General features: G+C 45.0%; 1 protein-coding gene across 1 annotated transcript in view; it reads right to left on the reverse strand.

Moving 5' to 3' along the window:
• The window catches only part of LOC107224580 (POU domain, class 6, transcription factor 1), a 161,366-nt gene that overhangs the window by 99,596 nt on the left and 39,144 nt on the right, over positions 1-22,626 (reverse strand). Inside the window, exon 2 of the mRNA XM_046731092.1 lies at positions 13,842-13,850. The gene's annotated coding sequence lies outside the window, so the exon portion shown is untranslated. The remainder of the gene's footprint in view (positions 1-13,841; positions 13,851-22,626) is intronic.

Genomic DNA, 22,626 nt, shown 5'->3' on the forward strand with positions numbered 1-22,626 from the left:
CAAACTATTACAGGCACTGATTGGAAGAGGGTAAGAATAAAAGCTGCGCAGAATTTCGCTGTAATACGGGGATATACCGTCGAGGGTTGGAAGAAAAACTTTATCGTATCGGAGAAGATCGTATCGTCGCCGCGTTGAAGTCTCCCGCCTTGGTTGGATATTAATTTTTTGGTCGTTTTTTTTTTTAAATTTTTTTATTCAAGCAGCCAGGTGTGCAAACTTGATCCGCGATTCGAAAAATTACGTCTCGCAGACGACGAATCGATACGGTTCACCACGCATATGGTCTGTCTTTTTTATCACAGTTTTCCGATCCACCACCACAGTAATATAATTGGTCATTTCTAAGCGGCGCTGTGAATAATATATGCAAAATGGTTTCCACGATCGATCACCGATACTTTTTATACAGAGTTTTCATTCCGAGAGAGTTCAAACCTTACGGATGGTGGGACGAAATGTATCATCGGTAAACTATGACTCGATTGGGTGTCGGAAGAAAATCTTAAGTTTCTCAGTAAGCTGCCGCTCGTTCGTAACTGTGACCAGACGACGAAATTAATCGAACTGAAGTTCACGTTTGCAACCGTTTCGTTCCAGATTTGTATTATTGGACAAGATTCCGGATAAAGGGGTTGATTATACGATGCACTGATTGTGAGAAACGAGTTTATTCACTGTTAACAAACGTATGTTTGGATATGACGAAATAAATATTTTGTTGTTATTATCAAATTTTAGCTGTGCCAAATCACGATCGACAGAAATTAATCAATAGTTAACGAATCACATTTGGCTCTGCTAAAATTCGATGATAACAACCAAACATTCATTTCACCATAATGAAAGAAAAATTTAAATAAACTCTTCTCAGTGTGGAGAGTGAGAGAGTTACCTGCAGTTCAAGAATGTGACAGAGCAATTTATACATCGTCCGGTGCCAGTGCAACCGTCCGATCAGCACCCCCTTCGTCTGTTTTAATCCTCCCCAACCTCGCGTGGTTTTCTCTGTGACGCCCTTTCGACTCGTTTCTCTCACCCTCGCCCCTTGCGCGAAATGGACGTAGCCCGAAGTCCCGCAACTCGTGAGGACTCGGATCGACGCGACGATCGGCCGCAAAACAAGTAGTAATAGCCGTCGGGCTAAGCGCTGCTCCCTGTCGCGCTGCGGTGTAATTTCGACTAAAAAAATGCCGTGTTATACATCGAGATACGAGTGAATGCGAAGAATTCTACACTGTAAGAAGTATCCGGTACCGACTTTTACGGACTGTAAATTGCTGTCAATCGAACTCCACCCGATGTTGAATTTCCGAATTAACAACATTTTTTTTTTTTACAGCATAGTCCACATCGGAGGATTTTCGGTAATTCTAACATGACGATTTCTACGTTGTATTGTATTGGCAAAGGTTTGTACGAATAAATTTTCTTAATTAACGTTCTCTTTATTTTTTTCCTTTCCTCTCATTGAAAGTTGAAATTTCCAACCACGAAAGGCGAGCCAATCGTTCAAGTAAAAAAAATGACGATTGTTTTGAAATTTTACGAAAGAAATGTTAGCTCTGCGCAATCTGACGATCCGCGGTTATAACATCACGGCGTATTTACATATTACGTAGTAGTGGTTAGTCCTCGAATTATAAGGTACGCACGACTGCGTAACACGACTATATACCTATATGTATAATATCACCAGCTGTAGCACCATCAGGAATTGGATTCAGAGTTCAATGACGAGGAAGTTAGGCGCGGTTGGATCTGCAATGCACAATGTGGCTGTAGGTGCTTACTCAGGCTTACCATTCGCTGCAATTAGGCAACGGTCGTATATCGATCGCACGGTCGTTCGGGGTTGATTGTGGTACCTGTTTAAACGCATGCTTTATTCTTACTCTGCGCCCCCAACGTAGATCGTCAAATCAAATCCTAGTAATCTCAAATTTTACAGATTTTTTAATTTTTGAAGACGGATCAATTTGCCTCGTGCTCGTGTGCGTAATATAGAATTTTCAAAGAAGAGAAAAATCAATTTATGGAATTTAAAAATGTTGAAGGACGAAGTGTGGAGGGGTAAGAGAATAGAAAGATTAAAAACATTGAATGCCAAACTGTAGAATCGTCTGAATTCCTCCCGATACTAATACAAAATCGTATAGAGATTCTCGATTTTGTCGTACTATGTTTTGATCCTTCTACATTTTATCATTCTGTAATTCGACTTTCTATATTTACAATTTTCTATACTCGGACTTACCACATTTGATAAATTTTACGAATCAGATTTTCTTATTTATGAAAATTCGATATTCTGGTCCTTCTATCAATCGACATGTCTATTTTTTTACCCCGACCCGTCGCCTTAAATCGAAAAGTAGCCATTTCCATCTTGACAAAAGCCGGAAGCACACAGGACCCCGAAAGGTTTAAATCCAAGTGGGTGAATCCTGCATGTAAAAGTCAGTCATGGCGCAAGCAGGTTTCGAGTTCGCGTTCCCTGATCGCATTCGCGGCAGGATGTAACGAAATCTGCGCAACCTCGCCCGTCTTACTTCAAGGAAGGACCTCGGCAAGGACGACTAAACCCTTCACAACTCCACCGTACGAAACGGTGGAATCTTCAGCCTGCACGCGGAACCGTTGTAGCTCACCAGCTGTCTGTTCAAGTTGTAGGAGTTGGCTCGGCGCGATGCGGCCGGCTCTCTCCTTCCTCTCCTTCCTCTCCTTCTCTTCTCTCTCTCTCTCTCTTTTCTCTCTCCCACTTGGCGTCCTCGTCCCCCGTCCCACCGGATCGATTAAAACTACAAAGTGTTGCCTCTCCATCCGTTGCCACGTTCATTCGCGGTCGGCTATATTGCTCCCGCCACTCGACGACGGCACTGGGTTACCAACTCTTCTCCAACTTCGAACTTCCACCTTCCAACTTTCAGTCACCGCAGCACCACCACTTTTTGCTTCATTTATACATGTATGTGTATCTGCATTCGCCCGCACCTCCCTCGTCCTCTCGCTCCGTCAACATTTCACTCTTCCATTTGGCCATGGTACACTTTTGTTGGACTACATGTTCCGAATCCACTTGCGCCGTCTTTTGAGATCTACGTATAAGGCAATGGCTAGACGAGGTCGATTGTGAAATTTTCATTCTTTGATTTGAAATAACTGCAGTATCACAGTTTTTGTCACCTGGAATAATGAAATATGACGAAAACAATGAAAAACTGATCATCGGTCCGCATTAGCTCAAAAAAATCAGATAACCATTTCAAGCGACACTCGATTTTTATCTATCGTATCGACTGGTCAAGGATGCCAGGATCGATTTCTCGGTAATCCAACCCCTTAAAGCTCACCGGCACATGCGAATACTAGGAGGAAAATTCACTTCCAACTCCCTTTAACGAGGAATTGGGAGCTGGAGCTGGAGGTCAGCTCCGACTAGCGTTCACCGACTCCGGAGGTCGATCATTCCGTCGGTGCATATATCTAGTTAGTGTAACAGTAGCGACGGTATAAGCAGCATCGCGAGTTACGTACCGTCAAACGGACATGCATCAGGGTGAGAACAAAGGCCTCTGTCTGAGGGGCGTGAGGGGGATGCTGAGAAAGGAGTTCTCGACTCGAAGGCGTCTCGAGGGCTACTAGCGTCAAAGCATCGCAAAGGAACCAACACCGGACTACAGCTGCGAATGCGTCAACGGATAAGCCAAAGCTGCAACTTAGCTCTCTAGGATTTTTCGCGGAGCTTTCCCGGGGACGAAGTATCGTCGTAAAACTCTCATCGCCAAATCGCGATTCGCATCCGGACGTACATACATAGCCATCCGAACGAATCAACTCACCGGGACATCGTTTATACGTTACGATCCCGACAACAAGCGGGATCGTCGAGTCTCATACCTATACAAAGAATGTCTTGGGAAGAATGCTTCGAACCTGTTGCTCGCGTCGGGCGGGACTCGAGGCATGTGTGCATGTGTACGTCCCTACCGAAGACCCATAACCGGCGGGGTAAATTCTCTCGGTATCATTCGGCGTGTCGATTCTCGTAGGTGGAACGTAGGCGCGATTGCGACCCTCGGAACGAATGATATTTTCCTAAAATTCCCGACAATTTCTCATTCTGCGGAACTTCAGCCGATGGTATATTTTTCATTCCTTCATCCTCGGGCAGGTTTACTCGTATTCCAGTTATTATACGGTTAGTGCGGCACATTTGAACGTGCATAAGGTAAATGTGTAATCATGATTAAAATTAAGTGCGGCATTTGGCGGTGCGGAGAAATGAGTAGAGGGGGTGAAATGTTCGATCGGATTTAAGGAGCGTGCAGAGAAGCGAGAGGACGCGGAGCTCCTGGACCCCGTTCGCCTTAGGAATCGCTGCCGCGAGGATAATAACAGAGTATCTGGAAGCCGGCAGTCTTTACGAGCGCCTTCCCAGAAGTATAAACCGAAAGCACGGGCTTCTTCTGATTCTCTCTTTCTCTCATTCTCCCTCTGTGTATACTTACAAGCCGCGGTACGAAGCGTGCAAGAGAGAGCCCGAGTCCTGCCGTCGAGCCGAGCAAGTAGACCCGGGCTGCTAAGGCGCGCGTTCACCGGTGGAATCCGCGGCTAATTAATGCGATGCGCCTCAACAAAGTTGTTCGCGCGAGAGTCGACCGGAGACTAACCCAAGCGCCGCCGATCGCTGAAGGAAAAAAGGAACGCGACGGGAAAATAAGAAGAGAGGAAAAGAGGAGAGGAAAAAAACGACGCCGCGGAGGAGAAAGAGAAGAACAGAAAAAGGGGCGAGGAACGAACGGGACGATTGAGAGGACGAGGGAACGAGGGAACGGGAGAAGGAGAAAGGCAGAGCCAATTCGTCGAGATACCGACCGACAAAGTGACAAAGTGGCCACCGTGCGATCGATCAGCTCTAAAGACAATCGGATTCGATCGGCATCGAACCTTTACCCTCAATCCTACGAAAGCCTCGCAACGCCTCGTAGTTTTTTTGAATTTTCTCATGTGACAGCCGCTGTACGTCACGACTCTCTGGAACGTTGAAGGACTTTTTTCGATACGTGGTGTTACGAAACATTCCTAGCTGTAAGGTAAGTAGAGCGTCGGTGAAAAGTGTTGGAAAAAAATATCAAGTTCCAGCTCGTTCGTCTTTCACGAAATGTAATAACCGAGATTTCGATCGGCGTCGAACGAACGACTGTCCGAGAAACTCTGGGAATATAGAAACTTCGGTAAAGCTGTAAGGCCCGCGTGAAGAAATTTTCTTTCTGTAACTCTAGATTGATTTTCTCTTCGGTATTTCTTGTGATGTGATGAGACGAATACCCAGGAAGGATAAGCGCAATATTTGTGTTGCAGGTCTGAGTTAGTAAAAAGTTTTAACACTCGACTTAACCCAAGTTCTAAAATGTTCAACAATACTACAGCATTTATACCAGGAATAACTCGTGAGCCAGTTATCACTAGGATTTCCTTTTTAGATTTATTGTAGATGTAAAATCGCTTGAAACACTGTGGTAAATTCCTTTCTCCATTCGTAAAAAAAACACGAGCAATAACACCTCCGGATTCTCGTACCTTTCCGCAATCGGCAATAGGCAATGCCTGTTTCTACTTTCTCAATCCACATAGAGGCCAGTGTAATAAAGAGAGCGTAAGAAAGGAGTATAAAACCTAGCCGATTCCCAAAGGCTGTGCATTTGTTGGTAAAATTTTCTTTATCCGCATCTTTTAATGGTCGACAATTTTGAAAGTTAGACGAACGCTTCGGTGATTTTCCCGAATTGTTTGATCTTTCCTAAAATTGGCATTCCGATCATTAATACAATTGCAATACTTGTGTTTCCTTGAATTATCTCGTAAAAATCTTCGGCATGGAACAAAGTTTGATCACCAGACGGAGATAAATCAGTGAAAATTCATGGGAACAGAGAAGATCCTTACGGATAAATCGATCACGGCGAATGCAGGTGTCATCGAAAATATTTTCATGTGCATCATCCCCGCGTTATAGCGCAGCCATAACCGATACTTGGCGCGTGTGAAGGTGTTCCAATGGCCGGTGCGAGGAAGGATATGCACGCGAGTTGTTGCGCAGTGCAGGGCCGATGCTGAGCTGCAGCGGGAGATGAAATTTAATATCCGCCGCCTACGCGCCCTGCACGAACGGAGTGCACAACACAAAGGGAGAAGGAAGGAAGGAGGTAGGTAGGTAGGTAGGTAGGTAGGTACCTACGTCGGTAACGTTACGATCCGACCACGCGAAATGCGGCTAGGGTACTTAAATGAGCTCGGGGTGCCGATATTTTGTCCCGCACAATTAGACGCCGGTTATTTTGTTGCCTAAGATAAACGCTCGAAAGGCTGTTCCGACTCCGGTTTTTCGGCGGTAATTCAAGGCGGCTCGTTCCCGCCTTTCAAATTCAAATATCGCCAAAGTCAAACTCCGAAACTTTGCGAAGCTCCGATCCAAACAGGTGCCAATTATTACCAGGCCTAATGCGCTTGTTCCAGGTGATACCGTCGGCGTTCTTGGCTTGATTTTGTCCCGCGTTTGCGGGACGATTTCCATCGATATCCCGTCACTTCGCGCGACCCGGAAGTTCGGTTCTTCCCAATTTTCCCGCCGCTAGTCGCGCTCGAGCTTCTTTACAATCGTACAAAGATCGAAGCGGCGTTTTCTGCGCCTCTGACCGGCGCTTCCTCCGGCTTCTAGACAAAACTTATACCGCCCGCCGCTTCGCGGTAGCTTCGATCATTAAACGTGCGTATATAGCCTCATAATATTGCAATCCGTGGCCATAATTTAGGTCGTTTTATAGTTCAAACTGCAACCTACGTGTAGGCAGGGGCACTCAAGCCCCTTCACGTATACGTGCCGCATAGCCGCCTATACATGTACATTATACGCCCTTGTACGCAGTGTTTGCAAAGTAGCCATTCACCTAGCCGGTGGCGGGTAACGCCCGCCCTTTGTACCTTTTATAACCACGACAGGCTACCGGAGACAATATCGCTCAGCCGGACGGCTGGATATAGAATCGTGCTTTCCGAATTTCCCGGTTTCCGGGAGAACAGAGAGAAGTTGGATGTCCTTCTCTCGCTTATTTTGTTTGTTTTCATTTTTATTTTTTTTTATCGCATGCATCACGATTAGCGTGAAAGAACGAGAGAGATTATCGATTCAAAATTTGCGTCGTCGAAAATTCTCTAGTTTTTCTTTAAAGGCTGATATATCAACGCTGTCGAGGGAATTGAAGGAACTTGAGAGGATCTGCAGATGTATAAGGTAGGGCCATTAATGTGCGACGGTGTTTTTTTTTTTTTACTCTCTTTTTTTCTCTCTCTCCTCTTCCTCTCTTATTTACCGATGTGGCGTCAGACCTGGAGGTTGGACTGCTACTTGCCGAGTGAGAAATTGAGATACACACCTTTGCCTATCCGCGGACGTTTTATAGCATGCGATCTGAATGTAGCTAAGGGCTGTTTTATGGAGTTACTTTAAAGTGGTTACTTTTAGAGCTCGAGTTGCAGCCTAGCTGCTTCCTCCGTACCTCCGTACCTGCACCCACCGCTCGGGCTCCTCGAAGGCAGTTACAATATCGCGCAGAAAGAAACCGCACCCGCGGTACTTTACCATAATTTGAACATTCACACAAAATACGAAACTTTGCCAGATATTGCGTATTGCTGTATACGTATAAACTGTAACTCGTTTCCTTCTGCTGGATATCGATCACTGTCTCACCGCATAGCGTGATTTTGAAAATTTTTAAAACATCTCTCGAAGTGTTGCAGCCCGTTTCGAACTCACGATGCATCTCACCAAGTCGACGTAGGATAAGGCGCGTAACCTTTGGTTGACTCGTTCGGTACTTAACGCCGCACCTTTTATCCGCATCGACGGAGACGCTTGCAAGCTCGTGACTTGCGATGTTGCGTCCACGATGCGCCAACATTAAATATCGTCATTTCGCCGGGAGTTTAGTTTTGCCAGCCCGGGACACGGTGCGGATATGTCGAAGGGCGGAAAGTGCAAAACCTGGATGGGGGAGGGAGGGATGCCTGCGTATAACAAGCGATCGCGAGCAAGCAGCAGCGTTCGCGCTAGCGAAACGACGCCGCGGCTGACCTAATTTACATACATATAAAGCACATTCGATGTGTTTTAGGGGTCGTAAATCGACGCAGCTACGCGAATCGTTAAACCCTTCCTTGCTCGCCTCGCTCGGGATGCGTAAAGCCCACCCCTCGACCCCTCCATCCCCCTCATTCCCCCCCAGGGCTCTCGCTCTTTCCCTCTTTCCCGCGCATCTCACGCCACTGTGTCTATCCGAATATTCTCCTCGCCCTCTCTTTCTGCTCCTTTGCCTCCTCCTCCTCCTCCTCGTCCACGGGATATTATCTGTTAGAATCTCTTGCACCATGCGCGACTAGGTGTCTTTCATGCCGTTGTGCTTCGCCGATGTAATAATAATCGTAAGGCTGTGCATGGTCCGGTCCCCACATACAGCTCATGTTGAAAATGTGCATCGTATGGGACGCATCGAATTCGAGCGATTTTAAGTGCTGGGCTTGAAAATCGGGGAATAAGATTGGGCCAATTGCAGGTGGACCAAAGTAAATGATAATTCTTTTGCAAGTTATCTTGGCTCGTTAACTGTAAACAATAGCTGTTATAATAGCTAACAGGCGTGTAATATTAGCGAGTTTCTACATCAGCAATTCACTGTTACGAATGACGGAACAACGACGTGCTCCAAAGACGCAAGTCCTACGATCGAACGACAGTGGCACGTAGGTGCGAATGACCTCACGAAGCACACGTCTAAATCATTTAGGCCATGAACCAGCGGTTACGTACAACGGGTATCGTTGAAGCTGTAAGAACCTACGGTAACGCAGTTCACGCATCCAACGTATCGTAGAAAAATGCCAATCGGCATTTAGAGTGAGATTCGAGCTCGACTGCAGTCTTATAATATGCGAGAAAGGACGTTTCATCGTTCCCTCTAAATTTGAATCAGTGAAGATTCACTAATTTCTCGGTTGTAAGTATACCACTTAAAACAATTCAGCGCATATACCCGGGGTTCGGTGAATTTTTGCAAAAGTTTTCGAAAATTTCCAGTTTGTATGCACTGATTTTCTCCAGTGGTGTACGCCCAACTGATTTATATTCAGAGAGTTACCGCGTGATCGATGACGAATGTGTACCTCACGCATGCTGCGAGTGGAAGACCTACAACGAACGGCGGTAGAGAATGAAGATCGAGCGAGTAGCCTGTATCGTGAAGTCGGGGGCAAGAAGGTTGACTCGATGAAAGGTTCGTCTAACCGTGAGAGCCGAAGGGCGATATAGAATGAGAATCGATCCGAAGAGCGGCGGTACTGCGACTACGTATCGCTGCTGCGGGTATACAGGTCTCTGTATAATGACAACGCAGCTGCATCGTAAATGCGTTTTACGTTCGAAGCCCAGAATTACGGTAATGCCTGTATGGCTGAACGGTCACTCGCTGCGCGAGCTCGAGCCTTTGAAAGAAAACCACTTTCGAACTGCGAGAGCGCAATCTTCGCTGAAGCCACCTGAATGAAGCTCCGATTACGGAGTTCCAGGAGCCTGAATCGGCGAACATGCATCTCGCCTGCGGGTAAACGCGACAATCGAAACCATCTCGTCATTTCCAATTCACGATATGCGTGGCACCGTATTCGGGCACAAGGAATAACCTTGTTGTTTCCCGGATCCCGGGGTATAAGGATTACAGGACACGATCCGGTCTGAAAATTATTTCCCACCTCCGACTTACCCTGTAAACACGTCACAATAGTGCAGGCAGTGGCAAAAAATCATGACTTACCATAATCATTATCCCGCACCGGTTTACCGGCGTGAACCGATCTTGAAGATCTCTCGTCCCTCCCGATACCTACATATGCCGAAGCTGCATGGATTTTCGATTGGTTCCACAATTCGTCGGGGTAACATCACAGGCTTGAACTTAGTGTGCGGGCAAAACGTTGAGTCACTTTGTTGCTTTCGCAAAGATGAAAAAATAAAAAAATTCATGCGTGCAGTCGCACACCTGCGTTACAGGCGGTTGTAAGTGCAGTTTTTGATTTTTCAACCTGGTGGTTTGAGCAGCGAAATTTGGATGCAAAGTACTCGCAATGATGAAGTGCGCACGCAAGGGACGCCCTCCCAGGAATCAAGACTTTCGATACCTTGAAGGAACGTCGATGCCGATTGTATGAAATGGTTCAGCCTGCAAGCCTAACAAGGAAGGTATCCCAGGTCGATTTCTCCGATTTGATCTCTTTTGTAATGTGTTAATGCAGATCAAAAACTAAGCCACCCTCCAAAGTAAGACATGTCAAGGGTTGATTTGGCAGTTTCACCTACAATCACGTAATATTCTTTTAACCAATCCAACTGGAAAAATTTCATCGTAACTCGAAATGAGAAAATTTAATTTTATCAATTGAAAAAAGAAAAAAACGGAAGAACACCGCCGAATCACGTGCCATACTTCGGAGGTTGGTTTCACACCCTAAAAGTGTTTAATGGGAGATAAAAAAAAACCACGTGTCGCTCGATTTTCAGTCTACTATAGCATATCCCAAAAGAAATCAAATCTGAGCGATCTACCTGAGATACCTTCCTCGCAAGGGCCTAGAGTGAAGGGAAAACGAGCATCCGGATAGCCAAGTATTTGTAAAATGTCCGGCGTCTATAATGCTTCGAAACTCGCGAGGTGCGATGGCGTCTTCCCGATTACGCATGGGAGTGTACGGTTTACGCATACGGTACCTCGACTGCCCTTACAAACATGCGTCATCTTGAGGCGTTCGAGGTGTACAACAACGGCAATGGAAGGATACTCGCACTCCGCGTATATATCAGGATTCGCGGGTATCGGGTAGCTCTCGTGTACGTAAGCCTGCCGATGCCACGCGGGAAGAGATGCGGATCCGTGATGGTTCCGCCTGCTGTTGAGCCGATGCTGCAGCCGTCCGTATTGCTCGTACACTGCACGTTTATGGGGCATAACCGTATACCTAGGTAGGCGGTGGTCGGTCTCGCTCGGCAGTTGACGGAGATTATTTCGGCTTGATCAATTTCATAATCTAACCCGGTTATGTCGCTCTGCTGATTACAGGTGTGCGGTTAATCTTTATGGCTGATGGTGCATGGCATTGAGCTCACAAGCCTGCAGTGCCACCGTTGTTCCTCGATCGCTCTGCGTATTACAGGTCGGCATACGGAACATGATGGCTTCTGGGTGCAGGTTTCCTGCAGTGTCGCTGCCCGAAACCCCGATCGTACTCATCCTGCGAATTGTATCATGCCCACTGGCGTCGTAATTAATCCGTAATACAAAATTAACGCAATTTCAGGGTGGACATTGCCTCGGAATGGAAGCGTCGAGGAGTAATCTTGACGTCCGGTTGACGGTTTGACGTCATCGCGGAATGATCTGGACTACTTTTACCATCTGAGGTGGAAAATTCAACAATGTAGGTACGTTCGCTTCTGTATCGCCCGAAGCGACTCCGAAGCTCTAAAAAGCCCGGGGTTATATTTCAGCGTCGCGTAAACATGTAACATTTTATTTTATAACCTCACCTTGCCCGCCGAGGTTGACCAATAGTAAAATAATATTAGTTATTGCTGATTTTGCGACCGCCTAATAAAATTCTTCGGCGAAATAAAATCACCGAGTGACTCGCGTTATGCGTATATATACATAAATATATAGGGATATAGGTATGTACCTGCGGTGTATACCTACGGGTCTCTGTAGCAGCTATGCTGGTGGGTAGATTTACAGTTAATAAATTTTTCTTCCGCACTTTTGGGTGTTCGATAAAATTTGTTATTTACGACACAACCGAGACTCTCTATTATTATTCACCAGATACACGTATACAACGTACGTAGCTGCAGGTAATACCGAAGGCTTTCGCCCCTCGAATATACATATATATATATATATACATATCTGCATATGCGCCTGTGTGAAAAATTTCTATCTATGTACGAACGAAATTTTAACGCAAAGAAAGCAACGCGTGCGGCTGTGCATGCGTGTATGATACAAGTATCGATACAGAAGTGAAGATGAGAAGTAAAATAAAATTGTAAAAGGAGAATAAAAACGTTGTTACTTTGAATAATACAATTATAATTACATCTTCCGTCGATTAAATCCACTTAAGAAACGTTGGCTTAATTACGTGCAATGATTACCGCAAGTAATGCCTTACTATACCTCCTCATGCCGCAAGGCTCATCCACGCGGTTAATCTATCCTCTTCTTTCTTCTTCGATCGAGCTATTAATGCTAAGACTTGGAACTAATTCTTCAATTGAGTACTTCACCATGTGTGTAATCGCTCCAGCCACCTTAAAGGCGCTGTTACGACTGCAGCCAATTTTACCCCAATCGACCCTCTCCATTGGTGGAATAATACACCGGTTGACACGAATTTTGAGTCTGGGTTCTAGATGTCAAATTTTCATTTCTTCTACGTATCTAGTAAAAGAAGAAACCCAGTTCTACTGGACGAAGTTTGCTTTTGTAGAAACTAGAACGATGTTTCGGATTTTAAGAAAAATTACCTATTTTCTCGGACAATTATTGTGAATAACAATCGAACAAACTTCAGTCACGCATTTGAATCACTTTTATTAAAGAATAATAATTAATCACACGTTAAAAAAAAATAAATACTTCTTCTCTTCAAGTTTATATTTAAATAAGTAAATTTTGATTCTTCTCGTCGAATAACAACCAAAATCTTCATTATCACTTACAAAGTTTGCTTCTGTTTTTTTTCCATTGATATACAAATAAACCAAGTTTTTGATCATACCTACGAACCGCTAACGAACGGTAAGAACTCGCAAGTTCCGAGAGCGTAACGTTGACCACAATTAAGCGTAGTTCTTTCGACTGATGGATCGCTTGTTCATTGATCCGTACGAAACTACGAGTCCTCCGATACTTACGTTCTATCATCGGGATAAATCGGACAAGAATTAACCCAAGCGTTATCGGACAGTTCGCGATGTGAAATTTTCAACAATATTCCGGAAGCGGAATTGGCCAGTTAACGCGAGACGCAGCCAACAAGGCGTTATATACGTACGATTTGAACGGAATTCGGCAATCCTTTTATACGGTGCAGCGGTGGGGTGAAAACCCGGCCGTGTTTGCCCCGCAGAGGTTTCGCCGGGCGTATATCGTACGGCGTTATACCTCCGTTGTACGGCCAGGCGAGCGTTTCATTGCGCTCAATACGCTGGTAAAAAGCTCGCAGGGATCCGACAGTAAAAAATGTAACTGGTAATTTAGTTAGCCGAGGTGCGCGTTGATGCCGGCGAGTTCCTCGCATCCGATCCGCGTTCGCCGCGCATTGCCCGACAGTAATAGGACGTATCTCGTATCTGTCCGGCCTGACGGGTTTTTATGGCTTTGCCATGCTCGGATTCTTCATTCGATATAATATTACACCGATATTTACAGTCACGGTCTCTCTCCCCCGTTTCCTCGCATTAGCCGGCCATTACGTTTCGGCGTTAAATCGCTATTTCGCATAAAAGGCCGGAATTACGCAGGCATCGGGCCGCGCGGCGTTCCGCAAGTCCGGAAATCGCTGGTCGGATCCGCGAGGATATCTCGCTACAATTTTCATACTCCACCGATGTCCCGCGCCTGGATGCATCGCACGGCTATCGCGTTCTCGGAATGAATTTCATCTCAAGAAACGGGCAGGACCGTTAAATGAACGGTTAAAATCTGCCTGCAGAGATCATTTAAGTGCCTAGCTGCCGTGATCTAGACGTCGCGTGATAATCTATCGCCTCGGGGTAAACGGATCGGAACAATGCGTGGCAGGCGCAACGTCGAATCTGTGAAAATAATACAGTTATACATATAGCTGCTGATAAATTACGTACCAACCGTGTGAGATTATTTACGAGACGATCAAAGAGTCCACCGATCAATTAACCCGAACACTCAACTTGTATTTCACTCCTAAGATTGATCGACGCTGCTGAGCAGATGCGTTATAGGTATATATGGAAATTTATAAATGAAATTCAAACAATTTCGAGGCCTTCGTTAAACATTGTCTAAAGTCTATGAAATTAGCGGCTGCTGGTGACGGTGGTGGTGGTGCGGTGTGTTTCGCATATCGGGAACAACGCGATCAGAATTGCAAGGGGCGGCCGGCCGGCCATCGCGGGTGCAAACACACGTCTCTTTCGATCGTGGCTGTTGAATTTTTTCACCTTTTTCATTTTCTTTTTTTCTCCTTTTCGTATTTTCCCCTTTTTTCCATTCTACTTTTCCGATTCCCCCCGCTCTCCCTCTGTGTGGTGTTTTTTTTTTCTTTCTTTTTTTTTTGGTTCTTTTTGTTTTCTTTTTTTTCATTTCACCCCGCACTGCACGCGCAACAAAAGTACAGGCGGCGGGTAGAGCGATGCACTCAGTGGGCGGGTTGCAGGGGGTGGGCTTCCCTTTGCCACCGATTTTTTGGATTTTTACGGGCGGCGCTTCTCGCTTGTCCGCGGATGGGCGGACGTGGGTGCAACGCGTACACGGGGGTGGGGTCGTACGGGGGTGCTGGTAGGGTGAACATCAATAATCTATAATCAAACTGGAGATAAAGCTAGAATCGGCCGCTTGTGCATTTTTCAATGAAAATTTATGCGTTATTTATCGCATATACGTGCCGCGCTGCCGACAGAGACGAGTGTACGTATAGTTACGTAATTTAGACGATGTTTCGCCTGCTGACAAAGTCGATCGGTTCCTGATATATATTCGTGACAACAGTCATACCTCAAAATCAATTAGGTACTTAAATAGGGAATGTGGAAAAACAAAAAAAAAAAATAAGCGAAGCAACATTTCTCATCACCCTTGCGCCTTACATATTTCAATATAACGTCACTTCACTTCGTCAATCTGTACTTTTAACAAAATTAAGTTAAACTGAGGGAGGGAGAGAGAGAGAGAGAGAGAGAGAGTGTTAGAGAGAAAAAGACAGAAACCAGTTGGCTGACATATGAGGGAAATTTTGTTGTTTCGCGAACTCGCGAATTAGGTTTCGAAGCAAGTGACCCCTCCCCCCTTATTCCCATTAACGCTCCTTTCACAATTACCCGTGCGTTCAATCCCTGAAGAACTAGGTTTAAAACCAACGACAATTTGCAACGAGAAGCCTGCTAGGCCGGTATCCGTTGGACGACGTCAACGTGCTTGCGAGCCCGGAGGTCAGATTCGCTACGCACGCTCTGGGCCCAGGGCCCCGATGGTGTAATGAGAAGAACATCGAAATCATATCGCCGCCCCTCTTTGCCCCGCCTAAGTCGCCCTCCAAATATCGATTATCGTAGCCAATTATCGACTCGTATTATTTTCGATTAGTTCGGGGGTATACCGAAGATGCCGAGAGCTCCGGGCGCTTGCGTTACGTGTACAACGAATTTATCGTACGCGTGCATGTATGTATGTACGTACACGAATGGGTCTGCAATGTTCGCTTCTGTGTCTACTCGATATCGCGATGGTTTAATTTACACACCATCTCTCTCTCTCTCTTTCTCTGTACCAAGTGCATATTAAAGCGTTAAACCCTTTTCGAACAGTTGTCAGTGCAATTGGTCTAGTTACACGTCGATTATATAGTTACAATTCACGTATAATCGGACTTTTCATAACAGCGATTTAACCGTCTTTCTTAATTCGACATTTTGGAGTTTACCGTATTATGCAATTCAACGAAGATCGGGAAAATTTTTATCGATGTGACCTGCGTTTATAAATTTTTTTTCTGTTTTGTTACGGCAACTGTAGCCGTGTTATCGTGAGACAGTTTCATCCCAAACGGATAATCACCGTATAAAGATGATTTAAATTAGCAGAAGCCATGTAATTTCATATATGATTTACACGAAGAGTTAAACGCTTTTGTAATTTATTACGAAGAATGTCTTTGAATTTCGGTAATATAAATTTTCTCTTATAGTACAAATTTGTTACTCCAAAGTCACGTTTCTGCAGGGCAAACCATTGGTAAATTAATTAAAGATATTTGAAGACTCGTGTCGTCATAGATCATGACTTTTCATTCAATTACGGTAAAGTATCGATTGATTTTTTTCTCAATCAAGAATACTCGATACTACAGCACATCACTTGACAGAAAAATGATCGAATCCAGTTTATAATTCTTTTACTGCCGTGGTAGAATTATTTGATAGGATTCAATTTTTAGATGAGAAAAAATGTAACAATATCAATTTGCATCATCCCGCAATTGTAGCGGTGGTGCAATTATTTTCATCGAAAGTACACGCTTCAAATTGGGTATTTTTAAACGAATGGCGTTATTTTTCATTAAAATGAAAAATAAAAAAAATAAAAAACTTGCTAAAATTTTTCTACCATATTGCAGGTAATGCTTACGTCGATATAATCAATATGGACGCTTGTACAAAAAGAAAATGAGTGATGAAAAAAAAAAAAAAAAAAGATAATACCGTACAAAACTTCTCCCCGTCACAGAAAAATATTCTTAATTTCTCCCTCATCATTTCCAGCGTTTCCTGATTACTTTTTCGAGTATAATATTACCTTACGGTTTTAATAAGAACGGGAAATTAGGATGCTTTGCTTCCGTTACGCGCAAAACGCACATGCGTTTACGAAGTATACTTCGGGAGGCGTTGCGTGGGCCCAAAGGTTCATCCTACGGCGGGTCATAGGAGGAGATGTGGCATTTTTATCGCGCCGTATATCGGAATGTAAATGTATTTTGCATCGGTACGAACAGAGAGACTGTATATCAATTTTACGGGCGATTTTAGTATTGGTATACCCGCGTTCGTAACACCACAGCCACGGCCATAGCCATAGCCACTGACTATCTCTCACTCAACTCCTCTCTTTCTCCCCCCCCCCCCCCCCCACTCTCTTCCTACGTACAGTTGCACCTACCACCAGAAGTAACTAAGCCCGCTGGGGTTTCGGTTCATCCAGCCCCCTTCACCTACATTTGTACAATATATATGCGTGAACGATCTGCGTGTGTTTATACAGAAATGATAAAACGATACGCCCAGACATCGGAATTTGTGTGAACACCATCGAGGCGTCGATGAATCGAACGAGTTTTTTTAAGACTCGACAACAACAGTCACGATTTCAGGAACAACCGTTAATTCGGAAAAACGGATCGACAATTAATGATGAAAAATGATTTTATACAGTTGATTATCCTATTCGATTCTGCTTACTTTATTACATGTGATCCGTGTAATAAATGCACGTGATATAAAGTCGCTTATTTCTCACTCGTCAACTAATAGAATGGCACAGGTATGATGATCGGGTAAGCCTGGATGTATAAAGTTACCCGAAGATTAGGGGTGCGTGTGTGTGCGATACGTACGTGTATATACCTGGTATATTTCTGGTATAATACGCGTAGAAGCGCGTCTCGTGTGGATGAGCGAGAAGAGCGAAGATGGTTGTAGAGAGGGAGTGAAGGAGAGAGAGAGAGAGAGAGAGAGAGAGGGCGAGGGAGAGAGAGCGAGGTGGAGAATGGGGGCAGCGCATTTTCGTGAAACACTTAATATGAAATGAGCCAGATCTCTCGAATGGGATTGAAATTTATACAGAACGGTTGGCAATCTTGAAAGTTCCGAGCCTTTCACCCCTCACTTCCACCCCCTTGCTCGCAAATAATGTATAGGAAACGCGGGGCTCATCTACATAAGTAATACCGCGTTAAGAGAAGCTCCTAGAGAAGGGGCGGAGAAACGAGGGGAATGCGATGGGGCGGGAGGGGGGGGGCGAGGGGAAAGGGATAAACCAACGAAGGGGTTGCCAGCATTAATTGTGCCGGAGAGAGATAAGAACACAATGTTTGTTACTTCTGCGGAGCAGACGTTTCACCGGGTTCCTCTTTGTATATTAAGCACATATCCGACGGAGCCTTCGTCGCTAGCTGTCATAATTATTTCCGATATAACAGCGTTGAGGAACGTAATTCACGTGATCGGCCGTATAAATAATTCCGTCAAAATTCCGTCGTTGTTACATCATTTTTCATCAAAATCTAAGATTTTCACTTTCGATACAACTCGATCGCTAATAATTCGTGAAAACCAAACGAAGCGCTGATTGTAAAATTTTTCCTCACCAAAATGTAACAATCAAACGTACGTTGAGTCTACAGTTACGACATATCTTATGGATAAAATCTTTGGAATGAGAAGCGAATCATCCCTCCATCATTCCGCGGCAGGGGAGACGAGCCTTCGAGTCGTCACCCCCTATTTATATTCCGACTAACCCTCCTCATCAACTCTGCGTTCATCTTTCCTATTAAAGTAGTAATTTAGCAGGAAATTAAGCCACGCACTGGTTCCTTGTGCGACGCTGCCTCTGCGGTCTGTCGCTTCGCAGTACGTAGCCGTTCGACCCTTCGCCTTTCTAGGGTGTGTACGTACGTATCCCTCGGTCTCTCTCTCTCTCTCTTTCCCGGGTCCTCGATTCGTCGTTGGGTTTATTACGATCTCGGTAAAGACGAGCGAGATGGAAAGAATCGAACGGAGAGACCTGCGGCGTGTGGCGCGGGGCGGGGGGATGAAGGGGAGGAAGGAAAGGGCGGAAGGTGCAGAGGTGGAGCCGGGACCCTTTGTCCCCGCGTTTTCGTGCCAAGCAACGTTCTGCTCCACAAATTAACACTCGGCTTATATTAGTTGTTGCAGCGTTTGATATCTCGCCGAGTAAATTATTATTGCCGAAGTAGGCGAGTCAGGTGTAATATCGGGTGTTAAAGGGCGTAAAAAATCTGTCGAGGGGAGAAAAAACGACGCGAGAATACAGGAAAAACAAACGACAATGTCACAGAAATCAGGAGAGAAAGAGAGAGAATGAAAATACGGATTGTTTTATCGGAATGACTCGAGTCGATCCTCGGGTCGCGCGAATCGTCGAGCGGATTTTAGCCGGCAAACAGAAGGGTTGCAAAGCAGCGGCGTTCGCTCGGCGAAGAACAAAAGCGGGATACCGGGGCGGGGTTGAATCGGGGCGGGGGTTGATCCGAGCACGAAGGGCTGTCAAAAACCTAATGAGAGGTGTGACTGCACATGTTCGCGAGCTCTCCGGGTCTCTTCATCCCTCGTCCCCTCGCCCTCTCCTTCACCCTCTGATTATAACTAGAACTTGAAGCCAGAAATTAAAACATGTATAAAGCCCCGCGTGAGTCACCGAGCCGTCGTTAAAGCTCCGGCGCAATGTTCTATAATCGAACCTTCGATAATAGCTTTTTCCTGTTAGGAAATTCAATGAAACCTCGATCGTTGAACATTTAATATTCGTTTCAATAATTTGGAAGTACGCAATCTGTGATCGCAACGCGGTTCTCAAATCTGACAACGAGCAATAAATCTCGACGCAAGAAGATATTCTTCACAATTACAACGAGCGACATCGATCAAACGCTGAACGGTATCCGGACTTTTATTTTACGCTCAAACGATTCTTTTGGAATTTTCACCACAATCGTCAAAGTCGATCACGTTTCGAGTGTAAAATTTAGCGGGTCTTGACTTTTAAATCGTTAACGAAGCATGACTTACGAATGAAATAAAATTAAAAAAAATAAATTTCCAAACAAATGTCCAATCCGCGTAATCCCGCCAGAAAGCTCGGGTAAAACTAATCGCGGTAACCAGTCTGCGTAATCCACTACCGATACTTAACAGGATTATAATATCAAGTTAGGTCTACGGAAAAATTCACACGCCGGTAAACGCGAAGCAAAGATCTCACGGTTAGGTCGTCGGACGGGCGATCGCGCGCATAACGACGCAACGTGCTGCAAGCAGACGTGAACGAGAGCGTGAGGGAAAAGCGCGGCTCGCGTAACGGCGAATTCATAAAATCACGGACCCCATTTTAAGTCGCAGCACGACGCACGCGACGGGGCGTCGTTCGCGTAGTTCGGTAGAGTCGGAGACGCGCACGGGGGAGTCTCGTAAAACAATGCTCCCACATCTGTCAGCCTCTTCTACCCCCCTTCAAACCCCTAATTATGCCGCCCCCCGTACCTACGTCTGTATTATGTGTCTGCGCCACTCGGGCACTTGGGCACGCACTGCGGGTCGAGCCAGAAGGGTTGCGCCGCGAACCCGCGGAGGGGATGCGAGCGTGCCAGGGTCAAGACGGGGGCCGAAGACTTACCCTTAAATTTAAAAACGCATATAATTTTTGCCTTACGAACGCACCCGTTGCACGCTCACCGGAAATTATTACAATCAGGCGGACGTGCTGTTGACGAGGATTGGTAAAAAGCTCCGAATGCGGACGACGATTCGTAATTAATTGGAAAACTTAACCGAGTCCAAGAGTGCGTGACGTGGTTTTTTCTTTCAAGTAGGTACCGAGGTTTTGTTTTTAGGTTCTCACGTTCGAATGAAAAGTCTCTAATTGTATGAAATTATTGATTTGTTTATTTTTCAACGATCCGACCTTTTGCCGCTAATTTTTCGAAACGAAACGTTGCAATAATTCGTTGTTTTCAACGAACTTGACTTTTGAACCGGAGTAATAAAACCTCGGCACTTTTGTGCGTTCATTTCACTGCGTGCCAAGAAAATTACATTTGTTATAATTATTAGAAAGTGTGCTACGAGTAACTATTCAGTATGATTATAGTTGTCGATACGACATTTTCTGTTGATTGGAACATTAAACCTATTTAATTTAGCACTTATTTTCAGTTAAATAAGGCATTATCGTCAATTTATTCTTGCAGCAACGTCAAATTCTCGCAATATTTGCAAGGAAACATAGTACAAGTACATTAAAGATCGTTTTAAAAGAATAATCGTACGTACCAGATTTCCTCTTTACGGCTACAAAACCAATTATTCTCTTACACCGCGTGCGTGGAACCATATTTTTCGTTCATTATGAGAAGTGAAAATAGTGACCGACGCGAAATGAAAAATACCGTACAACCATTGCCAAAAATTGATAGTTATTTCGCCGTTATCTGACAAAGATTCAAAGTCAGAATCGTGACCGAAACGGTTTAGTTGATCGCGACACGATGAACTTGTTGCGGTTACTGTACATCCACTTCCTCGATTTCGAAAGCTTAGGCGCACAGAATTAGAAATCGATTGATTCGAAGGGCGAGGGGGGTACTCCGGTAGGGAAATTAACATCGTGTTTTTAATGCCGGGGATAATTGTAAGGGTGGAATTATACGAGGGGTTGCGAAGCCCGCGGCAGGGTTCGAGTTTCGTAATGGCAGTGGTTCTCACCTCCCTGACGGCGTAAGACCGTCAACGAATGACGCGGAAGCCGATATTCGTCCGAATGCCTAAAACCGCACGTCGAATCTACGTCAAGAATATTTTCGCAAGATTCGTCCGCTGCTGTGAGAAGAAAAAAGTCCAGCGCTGATCTTTCGTGTCCGTGCGGGTAAAACGCGGCTTGCACTTGAAAACCGAGACTTTCGGACGAGGAATCGGATGAAAACACCGAGTGCATGGTGCCCAGGCAATTGGCTCCTTGTAACAACCGAGGTGACTCATGGCTGATCCCCATTCCGCGGTACTGCTTCTCACTCGAGTCAACGGGTTTAGCCACCATGTCGGTTACGCGGACCGCGAAAATCACCGCCATTATTACGCTCGTACACACAGATATTAGAGTTGTACGTGTCCGTATATCCCCGCAATTATACCAGTGCAGTTTCCTTCGATTGGAGGGGTCCGCTTTGGCGGAGGGTTGCAAATCGGGACTGGATAAAAATCGAGCTTGAACGCTTAGTCGCCATGCTCGAGTACGAGGTAAAGAACCTGCGTATCGCTGAATTGAACCTTTCGATCTTTGTTTAAAAACTCTGTCAATATATCAAATCTTCTCGTCCCCTTTCCTCGGCGTACATTGTATAGTTATACAATGCAATCAGAGTGAAACCTTTTTGGCGATCAAGCATGGAGTCAACCCTTGCCAGTCGAGGGGTATGAACGCGTTATATATATATATATGTAGCGTATAAACTGTAGTAAACGTGAAAAAATGTATTGCTGAATTGGTGCTGATAACGGTTTAATATGAGGTCATTTCGGTAACGGGATAGCTTGCTTTCGAAAACAAAAAAAAAACGAAGAATTTATCACACCGAGCTCCGAACGATTAGATAGGGTGCCGCATCCGTTTTCGAGAGAGCTCTCAATAGCACATAGCCGTGGCTACTATCGACGCAGATACAATGATAATTGGCAATCGAATTCTCTAAGCGTGATTGAAGTATTATCCCGAAAGAAAGGATTAACGATTTAGATGCGAAAAGCTGATGTAAAATCTAAATTGTGAAAATGTAACGGTGGTAAGAAAGTAAGGGAATTTATAAACGATACATCAATTTTTTCATAAATATATACGTATACGTGTAATTCAAGCGCACCGCGTAGATACGTCGTAAGAATACCTAGATATAAAATATAACAGTATGTTTGTATACTGGAGGTGAATTCTAACAACTATGATTAATACCCTGTCTCACTTTCTCTATTAT

The sequence above is a fragment of the Neodiprion lecontei genome, chromosome 2, assembly GCF_021901455.1.
Source record: "Neodiprion lecontei isolate iyNeoLeco1 chromosome 2, iyNeoLeco1.1, whole genome shotgun sequence".
In the NCBI taxonomy this organism is placed as follows: Eukaryota; Metazoa; Arthropoda; class Insecta; order Hymenoptera; family Diprionidae; genus Neodiprion; species Neodiprion lecontei.